This window comes from Hordeum vulgare, chromosome 3H (genome assembly GCF_904849725.1).
Source record: "Hordeum vulgare subsp. vulgare chromosome 3H, MorexV3_pseudomolecules_assembly, whole genome shotgun sequence".
Lineage (NCBI taxonomy): Eukaryota > Viridiplantae > Streptophyta > Magnoliopsida > Poales > Poaceae > Hordeum > Hordeum vulgare.
The window spans coordinates 596,344,143-596,350,142 of NC_058520.1; positions in this window are offsets into that span (position 1 = coordinate 596,344,143).

Sequence of the window (6,000 nt, forward strand, 5' to 3'; positions counted from 1 at the left end):
TTCATCGCCGGCTGTGGGACTTCAGCCGATATCATTGGATTGCTATTTGCAAAAGGTCAGGGAGGAGGATGCTAGGACATCGATGACTATGCAGAGCTTGGGGATTGTGGAGGGGGACTCAGTGGCCCCTAATGAGGGACTGGTGGCTGAGGTGCTTCCCGATGTCTCTCCTGTGGCTCCGGTGACGGAGATGCTAGATAATGGGGGAAGTAACTCGGAGGTGTGTTCATTCTCCGAGGATGCTGTCATACAGTTTGGCGGTATTCCAGATCCTATGACTCTGGACAGGAGGGTCAGCGAACGGATTCAGGGGCAGCCAGATGCGGATGACCTGCAGGTGGGTCGTGCGTCGCGAGTTGCAAAATTGAGGGAAGCGGAATCATCAGCAGGTATGTCTGTAAATTTCGAGCATTCTGTTCTGCATTTTTCCTCTCATGAGATTATTGATAAGGCCACAACTATTGGGGTGTCGCTCAGTAATTCTAACGCTGAAGTTTCGAAATCTATTAATGATCTACTTGATCTAGAGGTAGATAGGGCTCTGGATATTGTTCGGAACTTGGTTGTGGTTAAACCGATGACTGATGCAGAGATTACTGACCTAGGGGGGCTGAATTCTCTATGTGAGAATCTGCTTCCCATAGATGAGCCTAAGGTGGGTGAGGATTCGTATCTTGATGATAGTTTAGTTGCTGAGCGCGCTCGTCAAACCGAGCCATGTATTCCTGGTTATACGGACCAGGGACATGGGGAAAAAATGAAACAGACATGGAAAAGAAAAGTCTATCTGGTGTCTGCTGTCCGTGGGAGTGCACGTTTTAAGACCGCTAAGAAATTCTATGACGAAAGATGAGAGGAATTTTTTGGAATAGCAGAGGTCTACGTGACTTGGCTAAAACCAGATTCCTTGCTGACGCCACGGTGGAGCATCAGCTGGACTTTATTGCCATTTTGGAGACAGGGCGAGATAAGTTCACATCTCAGTTTCTGAGTTCTCTTTTCGGAGGGGTTGATTTTGATTGGCATTGTCTACCTCCAAGAGGACGATCCGGGGGGATCTTACTTGGCGTCAGATGTGACACACTTCAGGTTAGGAAAGTTGTGTTTGGCGATTTTGCGGTTAAATTTAAAATTACATCCAAAATGGATGGTTTCAGATGGGCCCTTGTAGCGGTTTACGGGGCTGATCAACCTGAACTTAAATCTAAATTCCTGGCGGATTTAGTTTGAATATGCGATGAGAAATTTCCATTATTGATAGGGGGTGATTTCAATATTATTAGATGGGCGTATGAAAAGAACAATGACAATTTTGATGGTAGATGGTCATTTTTGTTCAATACTATTATTGAGAGCCTTGAATTGCGGGAGATAGAACTCTCGGGCAGGAATTTCACATGGGCGAATTCCCTACCTAATCAAACTTTCGAAAAGTTGGATAGAGTTCTTACTAGTGTTGATTGGCAACAGGAATTCCCTTTGGTTACCGTGCGTGCACTTCAACGGGCGATCTCCGATCATACTCCCCTTCTGTTGGATACAGGGGATGCATCGCATGTGGGTAATCGAGACAGTTTCTCTTTCGAGTCCAGCTGGTTTTTAAGGGAGGGCTTCATGGAGATGATTGCCAGGGAATGGAATAGGACTTCGGGTGGAGCATCTAATGTAGATCGATGGCAAAATAAAATTAGACATGTGAGACAATACCTTCGTGGTTGGGCTAAGCATGTCTCAGGGACCTATAAAGATGAGCGGGAAAGGCTCATTAAATTTATAGATGAGCTCGATTGAAAGGCTGAGTGGTGTTTGCTGGATGAGAACGAACGTCATCTCAGATTTGAGGCCGAACAAAGGCTTCGTACTCTTCTTAGAGAGGAGGAAATGAAGTGGGCGGATAGAGCCAAAGTTAGAGCAATTATCCTTGGGGATAATAACACTAAGTTTTTCCACTTAGTAGCCAATGGCAAACACAGGAAGAAAAGGATAGTACAGCTTGAGCAGGATGAGGGTACAATAGTAGGTCATGAGAACTTAAAATTGTACATCTCAAATTATTATAAACAGCTTTTTGGTGCTCATCAAGATAGTTTTGTGACTATGGACGAGCACCAGGTAGCAGATATTTCTCAAGTCGGTGAGGCCGATAATGAGTCTTTATCTGCTCCTTTTTCGGAGAAAGAGGTGCTTGACGCGATCGGAGGTTTGAAGAGTGGCAAGGGCCCTGGTCCTGATGGGTTTCCGGCGGAGTTTTACAAAAACTGCTAGCATATCATCAAGGCGGATCTTATGGCAATGTTTGATGATCTGTTTGCTGGTAACCTACAACTCTTCCATCTGAATTTTGGTACTATAACGTTGATATCAAAGAAGGAAGGGGCGACCCGTATTGAGCAGTTTCGCCCTATATGTTTGCTTAATGTTAGTTTCAAAATATTCACAAAGGTTGGAACGGATAGACTAACTAAGATGGCACATTCAGTGGTGCAATCTTCGCAAACCGCATTTATGCCTGGGCGTAATATACTTGAAGGGGTAGTGGTCCTTCATGAGAATGTGCACGAAATTCACTCAAAGAAACTTAACGGAGTGATCTTCAAAGTGGATTTCGAAAAGGCCTATGATAAAGTGAAATGGTCCTTTTTGCAACAAACCTTGCGGATGAAGGGGTTCGATGAGCTATGGCGAAAGCACATAGATTCCTTTACTACAATAGGGAGTGTCGGGATCAAGGTCAATGATGACATTGGTCACTTCTTCCAGACGCTTAAGGGGCTAAGACAAGGGGATCCAATGTCTCCTATTCTTTTCAATATTGTTGCGGATATGTTGGCTCTTTTGATTAAGAGAGCTAGCGAAAAGGACCTTGTAGGTGGATTAGTACCTCATTTGGTGGATGGGGTTGTCCCTATCCTACAATATGCTGATGATACGATACTCTTTATGGAGCATGATTTAGTGAAAGCTAAAAATCTTAAGCTCATCCTTTGCCTTTTTGAACAACTATCTGGGCTGAAGATAAATTTCAATAAAAGTGATTTGTTTTGTTTTGGTGAAGCCAAAAACCAACAACATATTTATAATCAACTGTTTGGGTGTGTGGCTCGGGATTTACCTTTTACGTACTTAGGAATTCCCATTCATCACCGTAAACTTACCAATGTTGAGTGGAAATGTACTGAGGAAAGGTTTGAAAAGAAACTTAGTAGTTGAAAAGGTAAGATCCTTTCTTACGGAGGTAGGTTAGTGCTGGTTAATTCAGTATTAACAAGCATGCCTATGTTCCTCCTATCTTTTTTTGAGGTACCTGTGGGGGTGCGAAAAAGATTGGATTTCTACCGATCCCGTTTTTTCTGGCAAAGTGATGAGGTTACAACTAAGTATAGGCTGGCTAAATGGGATATTATTTGTCATCCTAAAGAACAAGGAGGTTTAGGAATTGAAAATTTGGAGACCAAAAATAGATGTCTTCTCACAAGTGGCTGTTTCAATTATCTATTGAATCCAAAGGAATGTGGGTACAAATTCTGACGAACAAGTACCTTCACTCCAAAACTTTATCTCAGGTTACGGCTAGACCACTAGACTCGCCGTTCTGGAAGGGTCTGATGCGGGTGAAAAACTCATTCTTCAACAGATCGAGGTTTATCATTGGTAATGGTGAATTGACTAGATTCTGGAAAGATTCCTAGCTAGGAGATTCGCCTTTAGCTCTTCAATATCCGCGGCTGTACCATATTGCCCAACGTCGACAAGTGTCCGTTGCGGCAGTATTTCGTGAGATACCCCTTAATATTCAATTCCGTAGATCTTTAATTGGTGATAGATGGGTCTCCTGGTTGCATCTAGTTAGAAGGTTAATGGAGGTTAATCTTTCTGACAGGATTGATCGAATTTCTTGGAGCTTAACATCGAATGGGATGTTTACGGTTAAATCCATGTATTCTGATCTCATTGATTCCGTACCTATTCCAAAAACCCAACATATTTGGAAGGTCAGAGTGCCTCTTAGAATTAAAGTTTTCTTGTGGTTTGTTCACAAGGGAGTTATTTTAACAAAGGATAATCTGGCCAAACGGAATTGGAAAGGTAGCCCCAGATGTAGCTTTTGTCCAAGGATAGAGAGTATTCAGCACCTCTTTCTCGATTGTCCTATGGCTAAACTTGTTTGGCGCTCAATTCACGTTACTTTTAACATCCCTCCTCCTGTTAACTTGAACTCGTTATTTGGAACGTGGTTACAGGGAGTTGATGTTCAATTGGCCAAATCTATTTGTGTCGGAGCATGTGCTCTTTTATGGGCTTTATGGAATAGCAGAAATGATTTGGTTTTTAACAGACTACGTGATATTCACTTTCTGCAGGCTATCTTCAGAACTACCGCACTGATCCGCACATGGTCGTTACTAACTCCTGTGGCAGCCAGGGAGCCTATGGTTACTGGGTGTGTCCGTTGGGAGATGGTAGCACAGAGTATCTTCAACCAGTTTGGATGGCGTCATATTAATAGGATAGGTGTTTAGACATGATGGGGTCATAGTCCTAGGGTAGGGTCATAGGCCTGTCCTACAGGTCCTACCCAAGGACTACCCCACGCAAGGGACAGGACCTTAAGTATGCCCGACTGTATTAAGGTGTCCCCATCATCCAGTCGGTAACGGACCCAGAATCATCCAGTCGGAGACTAAGGCTCGGAGGACACCGGACCTACCGACTGGATACACTCGGTGCGTCGTAACCTCCCTGGAGGGAAACTGCCGTACGTTTCCGGGTGCATTAACTAGCATTTATAGCATACGTTACCTGTAACGCATGCATTCAATCGCCACTACTCCACCCTTGAATCAGAACCGTTGTGGAGGGCAGCACACTCTATATAAGCCACCCTCCCCCACTGGTAAAAGGGTTAGAAAAACATTGTACTCCATATTACACTCGGTAACAAGCTCCAAGAGCACTGAGACGTAGGGCTATTACCTCCACCGTAGAGGGGCCTGAACTCATACAACCTTGCCGTAGCTAGGACTCTGCCCATCTCATTCGTACCCTACACATCTACTGTCAGGCTTATACCCACGACAGTTGACGCCCACCATGGGGCAGGCGTCTAAGCGACTTCCGGCGAGTTTGCGACTACTTCCTTTCGTCATGTCGTACGGTGGAGGTTCGAGCATGGGTCACCAGATCTTCTTCGGCGCTCTCTCCTTCGTCGTCGACGATTCGGCGTGGCTTCGGGATGCACCTCTCGACGTCGAGGCGCTTCCCCGTCGCGGGACTACGCACTTCCGTGCTGGCACTCGCGGCGTTCTTCTTCTCCAACAATCGGCTCCATTGCCGGCTTGCACCCTCGTCGCGCGCCGCAGCAGGCGATCGCGCAGTCCGCGTCTACAACGTTGGGTGCAGCATGCCCGAGCGCGCCAGTTCGCGTCCTCTCAGGTGGCAGTCCTAGAGTCTGTTGTAGTCGCCCCACGCTCCCAGTGCTCGGACTCGGTTCCGACTGAGCTTCCTACCGAGTACGTGGGTCGTGGGCCTGCAGCAGAAGTACACATGGCCAACTCCCATGAAGATCCTCGTCAAGCCGATCGAGGTGAAGTTGGCGAAGCATCCGGTGCGCGTCGTCCGCCTCGTCGTTCTGCTAGCCGACACACTCGGCGGAGCAACGTGGAGGTGTTCCGCACACCTCTCCTCAACCTGGCCGCGGCTGCCCAGATTGCCGATTCCCTCCAGCCGACTAATTCAGAGGCAGGAAGGGGAATCGAACAAATCCGAGCCGTGTTGCGCACGGCCCAGCAGCAGAATTCGGCAGTCTCCCAGTCACACAATTGGATCCGCAATAGTTCCGTCCATGCAAACACGCATAGATCGGTTCACAGCCCTGGATCTCATCAGTATCGCCGTCGCTCACGCACCCCTCCGCGGGGTGGGCCCTACGAGTCCCGGCATCATGATGATCGGCATTCAGTCGGCGACACTTACGACCCAAGACCCGACGCAAGGGGCCGA